The 24,509-nt window shown below is 38.1% G+C and overlaps 1 protein-coding gene and 1 long non-coding RNA gene across 5 annotated transcripts in view; one reads left to right on the forward strand and one right to left on the reverse strand.

Moving 5' to 3' along the window:
* The window catches only part of LOC109426944 (titin-like), a 202,133-nt gene that overhangs the window by 114,353 nt on the left and 63,271 nt on the right, over positions 1-24,509 (forward strand). The gene's annotated exons all lie outside the window — the stretch shown is intronic.
* On the reverse strand, positions 10,101-22,033 carry LOC134284227 (uncharacterized). The gene is made up of 2 exons (XR_009995707.1): positions 12,561-22,033; positions 10,101-12,478 (listed from the first exon to the last, which is right to left on the reverse strand). It is a non-coding gene; the product is annotated as an uncharacterized LOC134284227 (long non-coding RNA).

Below are 24,509 nucleotides of genomic sequence, written 5' to 3' on the forward strand. Positions count from 1 at the left end.
GGTGAAATTTATTACTTTGCTTTGAGGAAATAAAAATAAATAAAACTCACTGGTAGTTTAAGAGTGATAACAACAGGATTGTTATGCTAGATTTACAAGAACAAAGAAACATTTTGAAAAAAAAAATAATTGCATGAACTGAAAGACGCGACACGAATGCACCCTGGTGTTAATTGTCGAAAATAAACAAACAAACAACAAACATGAACTGAAAGAGCATCGTCATCATATTTTCCTGTTTAAGTATTTTTGTTAACAATGAAAGCGAATAAAATGTTTGGAGAATGTTTTCGAGTTTTCAAATTCAAAATTTCACTAAAATTTGGAGTGCATGTTGAGTTTGCTTTGCTTATTGAAAAAACCAAAATGGTATCTCAAAATAAAATAGCAGATACATTCCTAGGTAACATGAGTAAATATTCGAAATAATCTAAAGAAATATGTTATAGACATATGATCAATGCTGAATATTGTTAATAGTAAAATCTTGATAACATTCAAGAAAGCAATAGCATCATCCTGTTTACTTTTCGGCGCCCCTCTAATGTGGGCGCCCTTGACGGGGGCCAACCAGGCGAACAGCACGCTACGGCTCTGGGAACACCTTGAAGAATCCCGTAAGGAACTCGTAGGAGAATAACATAAAAAATCCTGAAGGAATTCAGGAATTAAATTCCTGGAATCACTGATGAAACTCCTGCATGAATCTTTGAAAAAAAAAATCGCGCAAGAGGCTTGTAGAGAGATCACGAAATCCTGAAGGAATGTCTGAGGAAAGTCTTGATAGAAATACAAAAAAAAACCTTTAAAAGAGCTCTTGGTAAAAGCCATGAAGGAATTCTTGGAAGCACCCTGAAGGAATCTCAGAAGTTAACTTAATCATCCTAAATTCCAGACCATTCCAGTTCCAAAATCCTATTTCCATTCTATTTACGAGAGCGTCGGTGAGTCGCTGGCATCTCGATAAATAGATATCATCCCTTCCCATCCACATAACGTGTTTCTTATCGTTTCAGAGAGCGATCAATGGCGCTTAAGCCTAGGCTTGTTAGCCAGGACACATGGTCCAAATGCCTGTGCCCCATCCCGGAAGCAAAAAGGCCCATGGAGTGACAAAATTTCTTAACTATGTCACTTCCAACGTTGGTGTTAAAAATCACTTACACTCACATCAACACATCAACATAATCAACTCAAATACACTTACACAATCTGAATCTTGCCGCATCACTCGCTTATAGTGAATCCCCAATCAACCCTTTCCAAATATCCAACTCCTTGACACCTATGGGGGCGCCGGTGAGTCGCTGGCCTTTCATAAAGTAGGTGTCATATCATCACATCCTTTCCTATCCTCGTAACGGAGAAGATGGGCGTGGCCGGCAATGGAAGTTTTCATGTCTTTTTTACTTCAATATCTGATTGGATAGCTGTTCCTTCCCAAATAGCATTCCATAAGCAATTAGAATAGGAGTATTAAAGTTTTAACATGACAACTTTCAGTATGCAATCTACGAATTACTCCGTTACAACGCAACGCAACGCAACGCAACGCAACGCAACGCACCCTGAAGGAATCTCAGAAGTTGGTTCCTCAGAAGGCGGAATCGTAGAAAGAATTTATCGAGGATTCCCAGAAAGAGTTTCTTGGACGGAAGTTCCCAGAATCTCAGATGCATAAAAAAAATCCTGGATAAACACCGAAAATATGTAGAGGAATGCCTCAAGGAACTTCTAGAGGAATGCCGCATAGAGCTCCCACCAGCAAGTCATAAATTAACACACTTCTCAACGCGCGCGAACCCACATTTTGAATTAAATTACGCTACGTATGGAAAGCCGATGATTTTTGGAAAGTCCGAAACAATAAGGCCACGCATTGTGAAATACTTAGAAAATGTTCCCATAGCAATTGCGGCGAACAGTGCCCTATTGTGTTGCTTGTTTGCTGAAGTTTATGAAATATTTTAGCGAAAATCTTCTAACAAACGGCAGTTTTGTCGAGATTCAGTATAGAAGTAAGAGTGGTGACGTCAGTAACGGCAAGCATGCTTATCACAGCAGTTAGGAAATTCCCAAGAGAAACCCTTAAGGTGACCCTTGAAGAATATCTGAGAGAATTCATAGTCAAACCCTTAGCGAAAACCCTGGAAAATTTTTGAATAATTTAAGGTTGAATTGCATTCCTATGTATATGTTTCTAATGAAATTCCTTGAGGAATCTCTTGGAAAACATCTGGAGATATTTTTAGAGGCATTGTTGGTTAAAATTCATAGAGGAACTCCTGGAGAAATGCCCAGATTTTCCTGAAATTCCTGAAAAATCTCTCGAGTAATCCATGGCGAAATCACGAAACCATTTCCTTCGATAACTATCTGAAATTATTGACGGATCACCCGGAAGTATTCCTGAAGGAATCCCGGGAGGAATTCTTAAAAGACACATGGGGCAATTTCGGGAAGGTACACATGGGAAATTCCGGGAAAAAATCTTAGTGGGATATCTGGAGCAATTTCTTTAGAAGTCATCCTCCAGAAAGAACCCCAGCAGGTATCCTAGAAAATGTTTTTGGAAGAATTCCAACAGGAGCTCTTGAAATACCTTGTAAAATCTCCGCAGAAATTCATGGAAGAATCGTAGGAGACATGTCTAGAGAAATCAGAAGAGAAAATTATAGACATTATAGAAGAGAAATTTGCAGAAATTCCCGTAGGAATTGTAGTAGGCATTTCTGGAGAAATTTCACCAGGAACTTCTGCACAATCTAGATAAGTTACGAGGCTAATCAAACTACCACGAGAACGAGAGGTTTCTTTTGCTAAAATACTTGCAGGATTTCATGAGGTCATTCTTGCAAAATTCTCTAGAGAAGAAATAAGAGGAATCCTAGGATAGGAACTTCTGAATGAATCCCGGGAGGAATCCCAATAAGCTTGCAGGAGTTGCTAGAAAGATGAAGCTTGTGTTTAATTTTTCCACTGAGACGAAATTTAGCATGATATGATTTGCACTTCAGTGCCAACCAATTGAGAGGTTTTTTAGTTTTAATCACATCAACATCGTTACTCCACATAAGTTTCAAAATTTATAGCGTGTTAAAACATGTTTTATCCTCCTCTTCTTGGCGTAACGTCCTCACTGGGACAAAGCCTGCTTCTCAGCTTAGTGTTCAATGAGCACTTCCACAGTTTTTAACTGAGAGCTTCCTCTGCCAATGACCATTTTGCATGTGTATATCGTGTGGCAGGCACGAAGATACTCTATGCCCAAGGAAGTCAAGGAAATTTCCTTTACGAAAAGATCCTGGACCGACCGGGAATCGAACCCGTCACCCTCAGCATGGTCATGCTGAATACCCGTGCGTTTACCGCCTCGGCTATATGGGCCCTAAAACATGTTTTATATTTCAATCTAAAAATTGTCTGCTTTTCGGGGTAGGTCACACCTCTATTGGAAATCAGATGGTTGAACTTTTGCAATGTCTCCACGGAGAAAACAAAGTACCCAAATATGAGTTTATTCAACAACAAAAAGAGTGGATGAGGAGGGGACAAAAAAGAACTCAAAAGTGTGTTTAAAAAAAACTCAAATTTAGGTACTTGAGTTTCTCTGTGTCGAGTATACCAAAGTGGCGAAGCTTTGTCTTTTTGACGTTACTACTTTTTGTTTTATCCAGACTCGTTAGGTAGAATAAAGATCAAAGAACATTCTTCATGAACTTTCCCAATCTCTGTTGCCAAAAAAGAACAGTTATACCAAATTCTGCCATTTCTCTTTTTCCGCTATTTTCGGATGACAACAACCGCTCACCGGCAAAACCTGTGCAACACACCGAAAAAAGATGACCAATCACTTCAGATGAACTCATTTATGTTAATTCGTATCCCCATCGCACCCCGTCCTCGTCGACTGGTTGGTTCGTTGTGGGTCAAGTTTCCGATGATCAACAACCAACGGACAGGTTCGAAACCTGTTCCGCATTATTACGGTTGTTGTCGTTTCTGTTGCCGTTTTTTTTCTGTTCGTTCGTTGGCTTCCCTACCAATGATGATGGAACCAATCGAGTTCACCTGCACTGCTGATGATCAAGCTGGTCAGAAGCGACTCGGTGAGTGAAGGAAAAGGCGAAATGCGGCGCGACGAAGACGCTCCCCCGTTGATATTTATGGGTGCGCCCCCGGAACCCGTTTGAACTGGAGCGCGCTACCACCCCTCGCTTGGTACTTGCTACTTATGATCACGGTTTTGGATGGGAATGACCCACAGGTAAAGAGGGGGACATCGAAACAAATGGATAATTGTGCGACGTGCCGAGTACCTAGTGACTTAGTTGTTTCTCTGACGGGGAGAGAGATTTTGCCGTAAATCAACATCCGGGCCCCCCGTCCTCAAAAAGTTGAGTCGAGAGTCAATGAATGGGACGCCAAGATTGTTGAGGTACGGTCAAAATAAGGCAAAAACTGCAGGTCTTGTTCGGGGCTGAGCACCAGCGCTCATCATCATCGGTGGAAAACGGCAAGCGACGCACAACGGTTAGGGGTCAATTCTGGGTTCGAGAGGATGACGAACTGACGAGATGAAGACCTGTACGACTATGATGATTTTATAGCTTTTGAAAGTGTGTCGATGCGGAGTTGATGTGCATTCGGGATGATTAGCTCTCGTCTCGTCTCGTCTCGTCTGGCCGGTCATTAATGGGTGGTAGTTCAAACTTGATCGACGCGGTACAAGGTGAAAGCAAAAGTGACAAGGAATTCAAATGGCCCAGCAGGAATTTCGAAATCCGATGATGCCGATGAAAGACGTGCTGGCCCCAGACAGGGGTCGGTTAATATGGAGCTAATCCCCTGCAATCGACAGTAGCCAAGATTTGAGAGTTTACTAAATTGGGATGGACCCGGGGTTGGGGAGACCAATTAAGGCTTGACAAATGAAGTGATGAGGCGGTACCCTTTGATTTCGAGTGATTACCAGCGAAAATATGTAGAAATTGGTGAACCCACATTTAACGACCTGCTACCGGTGCAAATTAGTGAAAAGCTTTGAAAAATTGATAGAGAGCGCTTGTTCAACGTTAGGCATTGCCTGGCGATTGATTTATTCGCGGAATTAACGTGTTCTTACCTTACCGTGGTACTTCAGCTTCAGTATCACCGGATAAGCTGCACACAAGGGATCAATAGGATGTCTGCTTGGGAATAACAGACATCTTCAGTGTATAACCACCAGAGTTGTGCAGTTTCAGGATGGTTAACCTTCACGTACCCGACCCCTAACATCTAATTTTCAAAATGCTGGCATTTCGTCAATTTTCATTCAACTTTTTTGAAGTCGCTTTCAATCGATCATAAATTGGTGCTAGTTTATTACACCCAAGTGGCCACGCAATACCCGGAACCATTCCGGAGATATTCCGGATTGTACTGGGGTCAGGGAGGGTGCCGAAATGGCAAAAAATGATTATTTCGTGTGTTGTTGTGTTTGAACCATCGATTTTCAGCGGAATTTTCATTGCAAACAATAAAACACATCTGCGATCATCAGATTTGAATAAGTTGACCCATCCGGATTACCGTGACAGGTCCCGCGGGGGCCTCATTGGGGACACTTCTGGTTTTCATCCAAAACATGTCGTGCGACATATCAAACTTCATGATTTCGAATGATTGAGTCAGAAATGATACCCTGAAGTCTGTATCAACTAATGTGGCCACCCCGGAACATCTAGCATAGGTTCCACGGGGGTGACATCTGGGACATTTCTGGTTTGCAAACAAAACATGCCGTACGACGTATCAAACTTCATGATTTCAAGAGATTCGGGTACAAAAATTAACTGAAGTGTGTAGCAACTAATATGGCCGCTCCGAAACACCTGAAACAGGTTCCGCGGGAGCCTCTCAAACACAATAACGCACGAAATAATCACTTTCAGCCATTTTGACAAAACAGACATCAAATTTGGCTGCTACTAGCTGCTATTCTGAAATTCCAATCATGTTGTCGGCGATAATTGAGATATTGTTACATAAAATCACCCTATTGGCCATTAAATACCTCTGAGGAAACATTTGGTCATCATGGCCACTTTTATCGGCATATCAATCATAGTGTAGTCTGAATCTGGTCTTGGATCTCTTAGCGAAGCGTGTTTTTACGAATTGGAATCCATTTTGTAAATAGGAACAGAAATCCTTAACGCCTAAAAGTATGCAATGCCCTTGTAATTTCATACTGTTTAACCCTTATGTGGCCGACAGGGTACCCGGGTACCCAGCGCCCATTTAAAAAGCACGGTGTAGAAAAAAGCAAAAAAATTGTCGGACACATAACGGTTAAAACTTTCGTGTTGAATATGTTCAATATGTTTTGCATATTTTTCAGGCATAAACCCTAGAAATAGGAGCAAGACATTATTATACAATTGACGCGAAAACATTTTTGGCCACCTGTTTGTATGAATCCGTCCCATAGTGCGTCGTTGAATAAAGCTTTGTGTTTAAATTTGATGGAAAATTTCGGCTTGCAGTCTAACAATCTGCGTTGATTAATTACTGATCATCGCCGACGTTTCGGTCCGGCTATTGGACCATCTTCAGGGCTCGATACACAAATCAACAAGTCACACAATTTTGTTCAATGGTACACTTCTGGGCCATTCGTTCCGGTTGGGTTTGGGAAATCCCTAGCTGGTACACAGGTACTACCTGCCGGTGCAGGTTTGTTTAAAGTACAAATAAAGTACAAATCTGAAGTAAGCGAGTAAGTAGTTCGTTATTTCCCGTGTCCTCCGGGAGTAAAAGTATACAACGTGGGGCATGATCAACTGCACAAGCTACTTGATAGCTATGCACCATAGCGAAGCACCATCTTCGTCGGTCTTGGGCGATGTTCCTCCAGTTTCCCCGAACGTGTAGGGATCGTGTAGATCTTCTTCAACTGCATGCAGCCAGCGAGTTCGCACCCGCCCACGAAGTCGCCTACCTCTACCGGATTCTCTGCTGAATATTGTTTTCGCTATTCTTTCTTCCGACATTCGCACTACGTGTCCAGCCTACTGAAGTCTGTCGAATTTTATACGTTTCACAATATTCGCATCTTCGTACACTCGGTACAACTCGTGATTTATGCGTCTGTGCCTCACTCCATTTTCTTGTTTCCCACCGAGAATAGTCCGCAGCACTTTGCGCTCAAAAACTTCAAAAGCTTTTCGGTCTACCTCCTTTAACGTCCACGCTTCGTGACCGTAGAGGGCAACCGGAAGAATCAGCGTCTTATACAGAGTAAACTTTGTTTACGTTTGCAAGTTACGGGACCTAAACTGGCCACGCAATCCGTAAAAGGCCCTATTCGCAGCTGCAATACGCCTTTTCATTTCACGGGAAACGTCATTGTCACATGTCACAAGTGTTCCAAGATAAACACATTCTTCAACAACTTTAAACACTTCCCCATCAATCACTACCTCAGCACTAACACCACTAGGCCCGCTTCTGTCTCTACTCGCTATCATGTACTTCGTCTTGGTAGAGTTAATCGTCAAGCCTATCGTCGCAGTCTCTCTCTTCAGAGGAGCATAAGCTTCCTCCACTGCCCTACGATCGATGCCGATGAGATCAATATAGTCCGCAAAACCGAGGAGCATGTGCGACCGTGTGATGATAGAGCCATTCCCGGGTAGAGGCTGACGATCAAAACGTGATATTGGTTTGATTGATATAAGAGATAAAAGATCTGAAAATAATATCTGAAAAATGTTCCTGGAACATCTGAACAATATCAAAATTTGATATTTCAAGATCTAACGAATAGCTTGCTGCTATTGGTTTGATCTTACAAGATCTAATTATGATCTGATGATGATGTTTCAGGAGTAAATTTTAGATATTATTTTCAGATCTTTTATCTCTTATATCAATCAAACCAATATCACTGTGACGACCCGACTGATATGATATGTTGATCTCAATATCAACATATGCTATTATTGAGCTCTTTTCCGCTACCCGGGTTCCTCTGCACACCTGACCTCCTAATCGCTCCTTCGAGTGCAATGTTGAACAATAAATTTTAAAGAGCATCCCCCTGCTTCACACCACTTAACAAAAAAGCTAACTCCTATTCCCTGAAGAAAATTAAATAAATATAAGTGAAATGTTGGATGTAGGAACAAAACAGGCTTTTGATACCCACTCAGACTGTCAGAGTCGAGAAATTCCCGTTAAGTATAGAAAGTAATTTAGGCTAAATCTATTTAATTCCTCTTTTTCAACTTAAAAACTAAGTTGCCGTGTCATTAACTGGCTCGGTAGCTTAGTTGGTAAAGCACTTTTCTAGCGAATAAGGGTCGTCAGTTCTAATCTCACCTGAGCTGTGGATTTTTTTCAAATTTAACCAATAATTTACCCATCTATACATATGTACTTTGAGTTATTTGAAATTCATAATTGACCACACGGATTGGTATAACCGAAAATTTGCATTTTGAACGAGTCGTTTTCGAGCATCTACTTCTAAGTAGTTATCCGTCGTATCAAACAGAATGCGAACGATGCGTTTGATCGCCTTCCAGGTAGTGCAATTGTTCTTCCTCTACACAGTCGTTGGGGAAGCGATGCCTGTAAGATAAGCAAACAGTTTCAAACGAAAAATAAACCGCTTTCGCTCTTCGTACATATGTACAACATAGATGGTTATTAGCGTGGGACACCAAAAGACATTTTACTCCTGTACACTTTTTGAGTTCCATTTTGGTCCCATTGCAACAAACCGCTGAATTGAGATTCAGCAATTTATTGCCAAAATGATAATTTTTGTCATTTTTCGGGAATGGGGCATACGTCACCCTTTTCCCCAATCATTTGCAACAATTTTGCATTTTTCACTCATGCCAAAATAAGAGAAAGGGAAACCAACATTTTGGGATCTCGGCTTATATTTTATGACATAAACATCGGGCATGGTTTTCAACATATGTTGAAGCCTTCTGTGGCTGTATTCTGGGTGACGAAATTCAAGTACATACAGGGTCGTCTTGATGAAATAAACAATTGCCTAGAAATCCGATCGTAAAATGAGTTGAGAAGAATGATCTGATTGTTTTTGCAACAAGAAAAAACTTGGAAATGCATAACCTTCCCCGAAAAGAAAGGTTATCACAGACGACGATCATAATTGGATCGTAAAATTATGTTTTGAATCGATCGGACGACCGTTCACACATCCATGCTTAGAAGGCGTGAAAATTCTAACGCATGAGTGATCGTAAAACTGAGACGGGCGACGAAGAAAAGTAAACACTATAAATTTATGATCGCCCGGTGCGTTCATGAAAAATCAAGTTCGGGAATGATGATGATTGGTGTGGCCCTTGATGACTCAGCCACTAAGGCAAGACATTTTGAGATTGAATTCGCGAGTACTTTCGCTCCCCTCAGAATTTTGATATGATCTCACAGATGTGAGAATGTGGATGGGGGATGTTATGATGCATCGGAGATTTAGCCTTTCTGTTTTGTTTTGGGGAGAGTTTTTGGGAGGCCCGGATCTCAGAGGTGAGAATAAATTGGCCATTCGTTCTGGAGGCTCAATTAATCTCGCGGATGTGAGATGGCGAAATGGGAGGCATAGGGAAAATTGATCATCCGTGTAGGGAAGAGTTTAGAATTGCTCTCACGGATGTGGGAGATGCAAAGATTAGAAAAGAGCGTAATTAATAATCAATTATGCATGGGGCATCGGGAAATTAATTTCTCTTTGGTCTCGGAGATAGTCCTGGAGAATTTTTGATCGGATCATAATTATGATCAGGAGAATAAGAGTTGATGGTTAGGGAGAGGACCCTTATATAAGGGCCAGCAGATCCAATGATCGGGGAGTCAGTCAGTTTGTGTTTAGAATTTTTCCATTGTTAATCTTGGAGCTTGAGCTCGACGCCATTTTTGGCTTATCGACTACTCTTGTTATCCATGTTAACTTGGAAAAATTAGTTGAGACCAGTTTGCTTAGGCTTTTCCCATTTAAACTTGTGAAAAAGTAGTTCAGTTCAGGCAGTTAGTGATTCAGTTTAGTGGTTTAGATAGTCAGTTAGTGTGTTTCATTTGTAGATGTTCATTTCTAATTCAGTGCACTGTGGAAATTAAAATATTTATATTCGGAAAATAAAGTAGTGTAGTTTTAAGAAGTGTTGGAGAATTTTTATAGATGATGACATATCTTTAAGTAAACGCGTTCGGTTGCAATTTTGGAAAGTGATCCGGGGGGGTCCCGTTACAGATGGTGACAGCGGTAAAGAATTTCAGTTTTAGATGAAATTTGGTGCGTCATTTTTGACTGGTGCAAAACTGTGCAAATCAAGGAACTGTTTAGGCGCGAATAAAACAGAAGTGCAAATAATTAAAAGACGTTAGAAGTGAATAATCTCTTTCAAAACTCTCTTTAGGCTTTTCAAGGTGGTTTGAACTTTTATTGGTGTGCAAAACTGTGCAAATGAGGAAGCTTGGTAGTGAATGCAAATAAAAAAGTAGTGCGAACAAATAATCAAAATGATCAAATCTGTTAAAGTTGAAATTAGACGAACTCTTAAAGTGGACAACAGCAAACTTTTGAATAATTTACTAACATTCGGTTAACTTCTACACGTTGTTTTTAACTATTTTTTGTGTGCAAATGTACTGTATGTATATTAAAAAACTAAAAAATCGAAAAGCGTGTTCCAGTGAAGAATTTGAACATTTGAACATTTGATAAATCGAAAAAAAAATTATAATCGGTGATCAAGAACAAACTAAAGAATCAAAAAGATATTCGTGTTATTTGTTCGAATTAGACATTTCTGTGTGTGTTCAAAATGAGAAAAGCGTAAATTACCATAATTAACTTTTTTTCAGTGAATTCAAGGTTACTTAACGCAAAAGGAGTGAGGAAAATAATGTAAGCAATGAAAAATAATTGGTGAGTGATAATTCATTCCATTTTTCATATGTATGCTTTTTAGCCATCTTTCATGTTTTATTTATGCTGTAAATTCCTTTAAAGAAATCTGCAACCATGAAATTCAAAGCAATAATAAATAGAGATTTTGGCAAATGAAAAAAATTAAAACATTATTTAAAAATTAAAACATTATTAAACAGTTGAAATTTATTTTTGCAACTGGAAATTATACTGCAGTTCCATAAAACTTCGCAAGGCAATTGGCTTCCTACTGCATTCCACAAATCAACAGATTTCCAGATGAATTGCAGACTTCTTTGTATCTCGATGAGTTTTATGCCAATAAATTTCCTGTCAAATTGCACAACAAACAACTTCATTTAAAACAAAACGAAAATTGAAACGTTTGTACTTTCCGAGTGCAATAAAAAAATGAATAAAAAAAACAGATATGTGAATTTTTAGCTAAATTTACAGCAGAAACAAATTTGGAAAAATGTTATAATAACAATAATGTAGGAATAATATGCAAATTTATGCCAAGTTTAAAATGTTTTGAAAAATGAAACAAATTAATTTAAATATTGATGTTGAAATATGTACTTTAATTAGAAGAGCATTTAATTAACTTTCTGTCAGGTAACGAAATGTCCATACGGAAGAAAAACGTTGGGAAACTATTATGATTGGATCGAAATAATCCGATTTGAAATTTTTGTGATTTGTTTAACAGTATGACATCTTGAGGAATATTTTAGGTATTTCAAATTCAGTTATTGCATTCAGAAAAATAATAACTTTACCACATTTGGACATGTTATGTCATATTAAATAGTTTTTTTTTCCATTTTGCCAATTCAGAGAGAATGCTTAGGTGTCAGAAAATAGTGACACAATCTTGAAAGAACTTCACGGTCTTTCGCTAGAAACGCATATTGGAAGCAAAAGAAGCACATTGATTATTTGAAAAATATGAGAAGCAATATTCAATAGTTTGTCAGGCAACGTAATTTTTCATGACAAAAGATAAGATATGGGGAATCATACTGAATGGTTCGAAACGTCCCAATTTTGAATCTGAAATAATGTTTAACACTTAAAAAAATATCTAGCGAAGATAAAGTAACTTGGTTTCAACATTTATGAAATTTTAAAGGAACACCACACTTAAAAGTAATAATAAGGAAGAAAAAAACTTACCGTTTATTTTTTTCCTTTTTCGTTCCCTTACTGACACTACCATTGAACACACTTACGTTTAATCGTATCTAAAATTAAAAAAAATGATAACTAAACACAATCAAAGCACTTAGAAATTGATTGGAATGATTGAAATTTATTTTACATAAATTTCTATGTATATGTTTTTTCCCTTGCACTCTGAATCCTCGGCCTTGTTGTACGGGTAGAGATGGATTTCTCTATCCTGGTGATGGTCCACTGCACGGAGCACGCCTGGATCCCATCGCAGGACTTGGTTAACTTCCGAGCATTCTGTAAGTTACATGTCCCAAATAAAGACGATGTGACATTGTGATATCCCTAGAAAAGAAAGGGGAAAATAAATCAGATTAAAAAAAAAAATGAAAAAGTTAACTAATTTTTCTAGCTGAATTACACTTACCATGTTCTTTTCTCCGGTATCCTATAGCACTGAAAGTCGAAAACGGAATGAAGCTAAAATTTGTTTTCTCTTCTTTCGGCTATCACGGATAAGGAAAGAGACGCGACAACTATTTCGTTTTGCTTGCAGATGCACATTTTCTATCGTCACAAGCCACTTAATGTTGTCGCAGCAATTACGGTTGCTGTAGAATTTTTGGGTGTCAATGCCTTCGTGTGCAAGAGAAGGAGTGAAGAAGTGTGTTTGCAATAAACATAATGGATTTTAATTTGCCTAGGGAAGAAACATGTGGTAAAAACAAACAAGAATAGATTCGCATTTTGTTTTTTTTCCTCATCATTGATTCATTGAATTTTTAAGTTTGTGTAATATATAGGTAAAAATACATCTGATTGAACTAAATGAAAATCAAAAAAAAAATATAAAAGGTTGTTTAAAATGAAAATCATGTGAAATTTCCTCACAATCAACATGGAAATCATGAAAATAAGGAATAATAACATAAAATAAAACGTTTAAGATATACGAAAACGAGTAATACATGTATTTTTTGAGAATGAGTACACCGGTCGATCGTATTGCTGCTTTTAGCGCGCTATCAATTTGCAGATTCTATTTTTAACAAAAATGATAAAGCAAAGTATCGCTTAATAACATAATAGCGAGTCTCCTAGGTAATAGATCACATAGTAATGACAAAGACACTACCAAAATCTTCAAGAAAGACATGAATGAAATAATGAACATTGATGCATGTTTATACCATGGGAAATTTTTTAACGAAAATGAATTAATTACCCCTATTATAAAAAAAAAATCGTAACGAAATTCCAGCAGGTCGATAATGGGCTGAATACTTCTAATTTGAATACGACAAGTCAAAAAAATAAAATAAAATAATAATAAAAAAAAAAACAACGAATAAAGGGACAAATACATACAACCAGAGGCTGATACAGAACCATTAATACAATTAATACAAATTCATATGAACATTATTCGGACCAAGGTGCACCATATCCATTGGATAAAGAAAGATAGAGATAAAAATATACAAAAAAGACTAAATCTGGCATCGGAAACTAAAAAAAAAAAATATGGCATATAATTGAAATTACATTGTCGACGAGTCGTCAAATTCTGTACCATTTGGAAAGCTAAAAATCAGGCAATAGTTTTATCTATTTACCTATGTTTGTTTGCAAGAATGAATGATTGGACAAGGTGTTGGCCACACCAGAATGAATGTGCAGAATATATTAAACGAGATGTTTGAAAATGAAAAGTATGGAATTGGACAGTTTTGTTTTCCCCACATTGCCAAAGTACAGAGTATCAGAGGTTTGGTAAACCAAGCTACCACCAGGAATGACAATATTCCTGATTCATCAAGGTACTGTATCTTACGATACTAACAAGTTCTTGAATGAATAATAAATAATATGCTTAATAAATATGCCAAGAAATATAAAACATGAAATATGAAAAAAACTATGCTAAAGAAAACGGAAAAACGAAAATGGCATGGTTTGGTAAACCTAGCTACAACCAGGAATACAGCATTCCTGATTCATCAAGGTACTGTATCTAACGATACTAAAAAGTTCTTGAATGAATAATAAATAATAAATGAAATAAATATGCCACGAAATGATAAAAAAAACGCGAAGAAACGAAGAATCGATAAAAAACGAAAATGGCGCGGTCTGGTAAACCAAGCTACCACCAGGAATGCAGCATTCCTGATTCATCAAGGTACTGTATCCATTGATACACATAGTGCTTGAATGAATAATAAATAAGCCATCAAACAATAATGAATACCTTGGGTCCAGAAATGAAAAAAAAATAAATTAATAAATATCAATGGTCTGGTCTGGTAAACCAAGCTACCGCCAGGAATAGAGACATTCCTGATTCGTCAAGGTACTGTATCCAGCGATACAAAAAAGTTCTTGAATGAATAACATGACCATGAAACGAAAAACAATCAAAAAAGAAAACGTTATGGTAAACAAAGAAAATGAAAAATGGTTCGGTTTGGTATACTCAGCTACCACCAGGAAAAACAAACTTCCTGATTTCATCAAGGTACGGTACTGTAATGGTACGATAAAGTTCTTGAATGGAAAAAAACAGCCAAATATTGCTCCCAAAGATAAGAAGAAGACTGTCGGTCTTGCCTGTTCCAAATATTTAAAAAAAATGAAAATCATATAAAAACATCATAAATATATAAAAAAAAATTGATTTTAACATGCATCAATGATTCAAATCGATAAGTTATGACCAAGTCGATATAAGGAAGAATAAGAATAAAAGTGCTGAAACCAAAAATAAAATCTAATAAACTATTTGTTCATCTACAGAAGAAGACGCATAAAAAAGCATTAATTGAAATTCAGCAGTACAAGCAACAGACACATAAGAGAGAAGACGAAGAGATGATAGGTCAAATGCGACGGACACAGGATGAAGAAGAAGCGATCGTGTAGTTGATGTTAATGAACAAATATGGGAGCAAATGTAAGAGCTACGTTCTCTTTTACCGAAAAGTACAAAATTATGAAATATTGTCACATAACACAATACAGAAACGTGGGGATTATTTTTGCGAAATTAATTTTCAAATGTTTAAGTTAAAAAACTTTTTGATAAACTGCGGGTGTGTTAAACAAGATTTTTTTTAACATTTATACAGGAAGGGAAATTGATTTTATTTCAAAGAATTGTAAATGTTGGAAAGTTATTATTTTTTTCCATTTATGGTGGGAGATGAAAATTTCAATTAGCATGGCTTTTGTCAATTAAGGGAATTTGTTGGAAAATTTTTCATAATAACGTGTGTTCAATAAAAATATATCAATTGTAAAGTGCTCATAATTAATAAGCAAAATAGTCGTTTGAAGCTTCTAGATGAATAAGAATCAAGAGAAAACATAGGTCATTAGGAAAGGTGAATAATAAGACAATAATTCAAAGGCAACAAGCTTAAACTTCAACCATACAAACATGGATGTATGGAAAATGAAAGAAAAAGTTCCAGAAATCATCAATCAGAGCTCAACGAGCAACATCGGAACCGTATTAACAGGGATGTACGGTAATTGAAAGAAAAGTTCCAGCATCTACAACGAGTTCATGATTGGCGAGTCTATTAGGTTGGTCAGAAGGGTAAACTGAGCATCAAACATCAAACATCAGGGTTAACGGCGCATATATTCTACAGTCAAAGAAAATTGTTGCAGAAAGTGTTTATACGCGGATTTCAACCTATTGGGAAGGAAAATGATCACTCATACATCGAATTAACTAACCTGGTTTATATTTCACAAACACATAAACCATTTCCTATAATACAAATTCTCGGACGAGAAAACATCAAAATTCTTGTAGCCGGCATTTATTAGTGGATGATTTAACAGCAGCATAACTCTCAAGTTGCATTTGCCACTAGCAACAAACAATTTCCACCAAAGAAATAGTCAAAATGTTCTTAGCTGAGCAAGTAACAGCAACACAACCAATTAGAGGAAGGATGACATTAAATGCATTAACGACAAATACAACAAATATTTCAGCAGGAAAAAGCCACATTTTCTAGCTGTCGTCATATACGCAAATTTCAACAGCATCCTAAGGCAGCAAGAACCAATCGATATACCGAAAAAAAAAAACACAACCAACAAAATACGTTTTTCTTCACAATGATTTTAAGACTATTAATTGGAATCAAAAGGACATTATGCGTGAATATCCTGTTTTCAATCGAATAGACAAGTGGACACAAGATTTTTCTCACGGAACCAGAAATAAGCAAAAGTTTCAAGAATCACGTAGAATTGAAGTCACAAACAAGGAAAAAATTACCGTTACAAAGGAAATCAACCATTAGGAGAAATCAAAGAAGCAGTATGGGAATCGCACAACAGTTAATCACCGATAAACACAACGAAGCAACGAGAAGAAGATGCTTGGTTTTTGCCCTAATGACTCACTTAAAGACTCAGCCATGATCAACAACTTCGAAACATCGGGATTCATCAAAATCAAAATATTTTTATATCACAATATCACGGCGAAAACGGTAGCGGAATACGGAGTCAACAGTTGCCATTTGAATCACAGGTATGAGTCTAGTTAAATAAAAAAAAAATATATTAGGAAAGAAGAAGAATAATAATCTAGTTTTAAAACTTGTAAGGATTAACATTAGCTAGAAAATGGTCAGCCAAGGATATTATCGAATCAGATTCAATAGAAACAAAACAAGAGCACTATAAATATAATATTTATAAGCAGAAGCAAAGCAGTATGTAAATCAACTCTTATTCGAAAAACAAAAAAACCTCATAGGGCCAGAAACATGACCAACATTTTAAAAAATTAAGAAATTTTAAGAAATTTCTTAATTTTTTTGCGGGAAAAGTAAGGGAATGCAACAAACCGCTGAATTGAGATTCAGCAATTTATTGCCAAAATGATAATTTTTGTCATTTTTCGGGAATGGGGCATACGTCACCCTTTTCCCCAATCATTTGCAACAATTTTGCATTTTTCACTCATGCCAAAATAAGAGAAAGGGAAACCAACATTTTGGGATCTCGGCTTATATTTTATGACATAAACATCGGGCATGGTTTTCAACATATGTTGAAGCCTTCTGTGGCTGTATTCTGGGTGACGAAATTCAAGTACATACAGGGTCGTCTTGATGAAATAAACAATTGCCTAGAAATCCGATCGTAAAATGAGTTGAGAAGAATGATCTGATTGTTTTTGCAACAAGAAAAAACTTGGAAATGCATAACCTTCCCCGAAAAGAAAGGTTATCACAGACGACGATCATAATTGGATCGTAAAATTATGTTTTGAATCGATCGGACGACCGTTCACACATCCATGCTTAGAAGGCGTGAAAATTCTAACGCATGAGTGATCGTAAAACTGAGACGGGCGACGAAGAAAAGTAAACACTATAAATTTATGATCGCCCGGTGCGTTCATGAAAAATCAAGTTCGGGAATGATGATGATTGGTGTGGCCCTTGATGACTCAGCCACTAAGGCAAGACATTTTGAGATTGAATTCGCGAGTACTTTCGCTCCCCTCAGAATTTTGATATGATCTCACAGATGTGAGAATGTGGATGGGGGATGTTATGATGCATCGGAGATTTAGCCTTTCTGTTTTGTTTTGGGGAGAGTTTTTGGGAGGCCCGGATCTCAGAGGTGAGAATAAATTGGCCATTCGTTCTGGAGGCTCAATTAATCTCGCGGATGTGAGATGGCGAAATGGGAGGCATAGGGAAAATTGATCATCCGTGTAGGGAAGAGTTTAGAATTGCTCTCACGGATGTGGGAGATGCAAAGATTAGAAAAGAGCGTAATTAATAATCAATTATGCATGGGGCATCGGGAAATTAATTTCTCTTTGGTCTCGGAGATAGTCCTGGAGAATTTTTGATCGGATCATAATTATGATCAGGAGAATAAGAGTTGATGGTTAGGGAGAGGACCCTTATATAAGGGCCAGCAGATCCAATGATCGGGGAGTCAGTCAGTTTGTGTTTAGAATTTTTCCATTGTTAATCTTGGAGCTTGAGCTCGACGCCATTTTTGGCTTATCGACTACTCTTGTTATCCATGTTAACTTGGAAAAATTAGTTGAGACCAGTTTGCTTAGGCTTTTCCCATTTAAACTTGTGAAAAAGTAGTTCAGTTCAGGCAGTTAGTGATTCAGTTTAGTGGTTTAGATAGTCAGTTAGTGTGTTTCATTTGTAGATGTTCATTTCTAATTCAGTGCACTGTGGAAATTAAAATATTTATATTCGGAAAATAAAGTAGTGTAGTTTTAAGAAGTGTTGGAGAATTTTTATAGATGATGACATATCTTTAAGTAAACGCGTTCGGTTGCAATTTTGGAAAGTGATCCGGGGGGGTCCCGTTACACCATATCAACTGTACAAAATTTCAGATCGATCGGAGAAACTATATTTTAGCGCCAGCCATTTTAAGTTTTCATACGATTTAGTATGGGGAAAATCACCTTTTCAAAGAAAAATCGCCACAGGTTGCCCCTTAACCTCTAAAAGTAAATCGATGATCGATTTCTGTTGTAAATTTTACGAGGAACCAACCCTTCGAAGACCGCAAAGCGATCTAAGGCATGTGGAAAAGGTTATTGACTGAAAACCGAATGGCATGCAAACGCTGTTTAACATGTAAGGAATAATAAAATCTCGTTATTTTATCGATCGGGTGAGGCCTAATAACTTTTTCCACGAACGTCGCATCGATTTGCTGTCTTCGGAGGTCTGATTCTTAGTAAAGCATTCTACAGAAATCATTCGTCGACTTATTTTTAGGGATCTATGGGTGACTCCTAGCGATTTTTCTTTGCAGGAGTAAAATTTCCCCATAGTAAATCGTATGAAAAACTAAGAATGGTGGGCGCTAAAATATAGTTTTTCCGATCGATCTGAAATTTTGCACAGTTGATATGGAACCAAAGTGGAACTCAAAAAGTATACAGGAACTTGGGTTTTTCCATTTTTTGTATTTTCCCATATAAACCGTGTACCAGGCTAATGGTTATATCGGTACCAACATTTCAAAAGGGTGTAACTGCATTTTGAAACAAATCCCTCTTTCACATCTGTAGATCGTATTTCTATGCCGCCATGCAAATCACCGCCAGTATAGGAAAGAAGAGCAATTTCTCTGTCTAGTAATGTTTGTGAATTTCGTGGGAAACTTAAAATATGACCCACAGATGTGAAATAGTGGTTTGTTTCAAAATGCAGTTACGCCCTTTTGAAATGTTGGTGCCGATATTTGCGGTTTAGGGGAAGATGATATACACCGATGAGATTTGAATTACCTTATGACAACTAAAATGCCGTGTCATTAATTAATTGGCTTGGTAGCTTAGTTGGTAAAGCAGTTGTCTAGCGAATAAGGGTCGTGAGTTCAAATCTAACCTGAGCTGTGGATTTTTTTCCCAATTTAACCAATAATTTACCCATCTGCACATATGTACGTTGAGTTATTTAAAATTCATAATTAAAAATTTTGTTATCCCTTACCTCGAAACGGCCGCGAGTACGTCGGCTCCTCAGACTAACATAGTATTATGGCTGTAGAAATTAAAAAAAGTAAAACCAGTGTAAAGAAATGTAGAAATAATTCCAGCTCTGTTATGTCCATGTGGCACTCGAGCCTTCTAAATAAACGAGTAAAAAAACGTGAGTACTGCTCTGAGAGAGGAAGGTGCAAAAAGATTCTAGTCACACTAAAATGATCAGCTTACGGTGGGTGTATTTCATGTGAGGCCCAGCGATTAAATACTTCCACCGTTTAATCAATTCACATTTCACTTTCATCGCCATCATCAATCGAGCCAGTTTACTGCAATACTCAGAAGCCTTTGCTCAGTAGTCGGCTCTGCCCAAACAGCACTATTTTACGGGACAGCAAGCGCGCGGGTGTCTCCTTTGCCACTGCACCACAAGACGTTTGGTTGTTGTGTTGGTTTTCAGCGCTGTTAACAGATAACTTAAAGTGGGTAATTATGTTGATGCCACTGACTTGCCAGAGTAAAGCTTCCGTTGTGATGCTACTGCCATTCGTTGATCGCTATAATTTTTATTCTCTCGACCATTTCGCGCTATCTGTTTTGGTGTTTGAAATTTTCTTTATCTTGTTTTTGTTTTCGCTCGTCAACTTCAAAGCTGTAATTAAGAAGTTTCGCTCAAGTGGGGTTTGATTTTATATTTGGTTTGTTTTTGTTTTTTTTTTTGCACATTCACTGCTTACCATGGTATAGAATTAGTTGGGCTAAGTGAAAGTCTTGCTTCAGCTTGAATGAGTTGTTTTTTATTTGAAAATTGATAAACACTATTTTAGCAGAATATCATTAGCTGAGATCACGTGAATAGTAAAAGTGATGGTGTGAAACAGGTGTTTTGACCTGTTATTCATTACTATGTATGAATCATACTGACTTATAGTAGAAACGATGAACGAACTGTAGTTCTGATAACCATTTTTTCTTCATTAGGATTGTTTATCGAATTCACACGTTGCTCTTGCCACTTCTTCTTCTTTTTCTTCTTTATGGCTCTACGTCCCCACTGGGACTTGGCCTGCCTCGCATCAACTTAGTATTATTTGAGCACTTCAGCAGTTATTATTTGAAAGGGCTTTCTTTGCCTGCCATTACATGAATTTGTATATTGTGAGACAAGTACTATGATACACTATGCCCAGGGAGTCGAGAAAATTTTCCCGACTAGAACGGGAATCGAACCCGCCGTCTCCAGATTGGCGATACATAGCCTTAACCACTAGGCTAACTATAGCTTTTCCCACATAGCTGCTAAAATAACCCTCCCGGTCTTTGCTTATAGCTTGCACCGGTGCAGCCTGTTGACAGACGCATAAAATGTCTTCATATCATTCCGATCCATACATACCTTTCGGGCCTCATGATCCACATTCTCTTTAATGTTATTGGATAACTTCTTTTTACTTATTATCTAAATTATTACATATAATTTCATAGCGATAAATGAATCACTCCATTATTCCGACACTAGAGCAAAGAGTCATAGATACGTATACAAAACCATGGTGTAGCTTTCCTCTTCTCCAAAAAAAGCAAACAAAGCCATAAACTTGGCTACTCACGGGTGGCCCTCCCACAACTGGATACCGTATTTATCAGTGTTGATTTATGGCGGGCACTTCCACCCTAATATATTCAATGGGATTAGCAGCTCTTGTTTCAATTCCGACCTACCCACGCTCCAAAAAAGAAGTGACTTGTAAACGATCTGCATCGTACCGACAAATTTTAATTACATTCGACAAACCCTTCAACGCGATCCAGTTCCGTCCCGAACTCTGTGAGAACTAAATTCCATTCCAACCCCTCCATTGAAAGCAGAGCTCAATAAAGAAGACGCGCTGCTCACTAATTGGGAGAAAGCAACAAATCAATTCCGCACAAAGGCCCCGTAAAGAACCTAATCTTGCACGGTGGAGCGGTAGGTACCCTGAAGCGGCGCGGTCGTACCACGGATTGAAATCGATTGACACCGATCCAACCACGTGACGACGATGAAGGTGATGATGATGAAGACTGCGGCGACGACGACGACGACGGTAGCCGCATTTGATGCGCCGCAGACTGGTTGGCCCCTGACCACAAAAGGAGTGAAATCGAACGAACCGGCGGCGCAGCGCGGCGTTTCGTTCTAGAGAATTATCGATTCAACAGTGGTCGTTGGCGTAGCTTTGAGCTTTTTCTAGGGGCTATTTGGCAGCACATTTTTGTTTGATGTCAATAATAGATATACCCGCGAAATGTACAATACAGCAAAGATGCACATGCACAATTATATCTTTGGTATTAATTTCCTATTTTGATTTTTTGCCATAGTAGAATTTCAAGGGGTTCTAAACACTGCTGGTACCCCCTATAGCTACGTCAATGAAATCTTTCACGATCAAATGGATTCATCGATAGAGTGCAGCAGTGCTGATGGCGGTAGGTGGCGTCGCGTCGGGGATATCAAATTTATAACTGTATTCATGTCATCGCGCTCCGTTGTTGCACCACTCCAGTCAGAATACCACACGAGGGGTCCTCCACCGCACACACGGGAGTAACCGTCCTGCGAGCGATCAAACCCGTTACCAATCAAACCTCGCGTCGCGCGGGATAATGCTGCTAATTCAGATTCAGCTTCAGATTCAGATGGGATGAAGTTGAGAAGGAAAATAAAAAGCACATCAGCCTGAACATATTTTCATTGCTTTATTTGGTTTGCCAACTCGGTTTCCTGTCGTTTCCCGCCGCCGCTTTGCGCGCCGAGTGCCCAGTTGGACAAATTAGTTGCGCGATCCCGTTCGTCGATCGTCGTTGACGTCGTCGTCGACACTGGATTCCGGTTTGTTTGGTGAGTTAGACAAATTGTGACAACCGCACACAGATGCTGCAAATGGCGATGTTGACGATGAAAGCGAGCTAATCAATAATTATAGTTACATTGCAAATTTGATTTGACCCGGCCTATTCAAATTTGCAATGCACGAAGCACTGGTGAGATGGGTTCGTTTTCGAGAAAGAGTGCGTTGACATAATCCAATATTGAGTTACAGTTTATTTGGATGCTTTGACATGCTCTCGAATCAACCTTCCATTTGTGGAAGAATTTACGTTGTTAGATATCCTACCTGCAGAGTTGTGAGTACGATTGGCGGTCCTATTCATCTGCCGGGTTCGTGATTCAACAACTTTTCGTTAACCCTTTGAAGTCCGATTTTTTTCCAAGCGTAATTATAGAGTTATTTTTACTTATTTCTGTGGTTTTGTTGCTGAACAGCATACACGCTCAGAAAACCGTTCTGATAAACGTGAACAAACAAGCGCAAATATGAGAACAAGCAAATATACACCGTGAATTGGAACTAATTCCAGCTGTCAATATGGGCGTTCTAGAAAACGTGAAATCTAGTTCACGGTGTACATTTCTTATTGTTGTTATCGTTGCTATGCATAGTTCCCGCTTGTTCCTGTTGCCGTGACTGAGCGTGCACGAATATCGGAACGGATTTTTTTTGCGTGTAGAAAGGGTAGAATATGATGCAGAATATGTTTTTCTGGATATTATAGTTCATCCAAACTGTTTTTGAGTTTAGATCCTAAAGTCTACGGATGTAACGGTAACTTCTTTCATTGCACATAGCTACAATTTGTTATCTATCATGTCCAGTAAGTTTTCTGAAAGTTCAAAAGACAGTCAGAACAGTCGGGATATCCTAGGTCATCCAAGCTGTTCCTGAGTTCAGATCCTGAAGTCTACGGGTGTTCAGTATTTTCTTTCATTATACCAAGCTACGATTTGTATCTGTAATGTTCAGTAAGTCTTCTGAAAATTCAAAAGACAGTATCAGATCAGCCGGGATATCCTAGGTCATCCAAACTTATCTTGAGTTTAGATCCTAAAGTCTACGGCTGTAACGGTAACTTCTTTCATTATACAAAGCTACGATTTGTATAAGATCAGTTAGTGTTAGGATATCCTAGGTCATCAAAACTATTCTTGAGTTTAGATCCTAAAGTCTGTGAGTTTAATGGAAACTTCTTTATCATTCTACAAAGCTACGATGTGTATTCTGTCATGTCTATTAAGTCATCTGAAAGTTCAGTAAACAGTATCAGATCAGTCGGGATATCTTAGGTCATCCAAACTGTTTTTGAGTGTAGACCTGAAAGTCTACGGGTGTAACGGTAACTTCTTTCATTGTACAAAGCTACGATTTTTAATCCGTAATGTCCAGTAAGTCTTCTGAAAGTTCAAAAGACAGTATCAGATCAGTCGGGATAGCCTAGGTCATTCAAACTGTTCTTGAGCTCAGATTTTGAAGTATACGAGTGTAACGGTAACTTCTGTCATTATACAAAGCTACGATTTGTAGTCTATCATGTCCAACAATTCTTCTGTGAAAGTTCAAGAGACAGTATCAAATCAGTCAGGATGTTCTAGATCAGTGATCCTCAGGCTAACTGTATTCGCGGGCCAAAATTGAATTTCGGAAACGGAATGCGGGCCGCAAGTCAAAAAGTATCATATTTCAAAAAAAAAAAAAAAAGAATGATCAATAACGAAACTGGAACAATATGGCTATCCTTGAGAATATTTTAGGTAAATTAACAATCATTTTTTGTCATTCTTGATGAGATTTCTAAAAAAACCGCTTGGAGTTATTTTTGGAATTTCCTGCAAAGTTTATCAAAGTCGTCATTTTGATAACATGTTGGAATATTGATATTTTTCAGTTATTTTGAGCTTTCTGAAGGAATCTCTGACAGATTTTTAGGTGGAATTTTTGGGATTCTTAGAATATATGAAAAACTTCCTGGAAATAGTATTGTAGAAAT

Source organism: Aedes albopictus, chromosome 3, assembly GCF_035046485.1.
Source record: "Aedes albopictus strain Foshan chromosome 3, AalbF5, whole genome shotgun sequence".
NCBI lineage: Eukaryota > Metazoa > Arthropoda > Insecta > Diptera > Culicidae > Aedes > Aedes albopictus.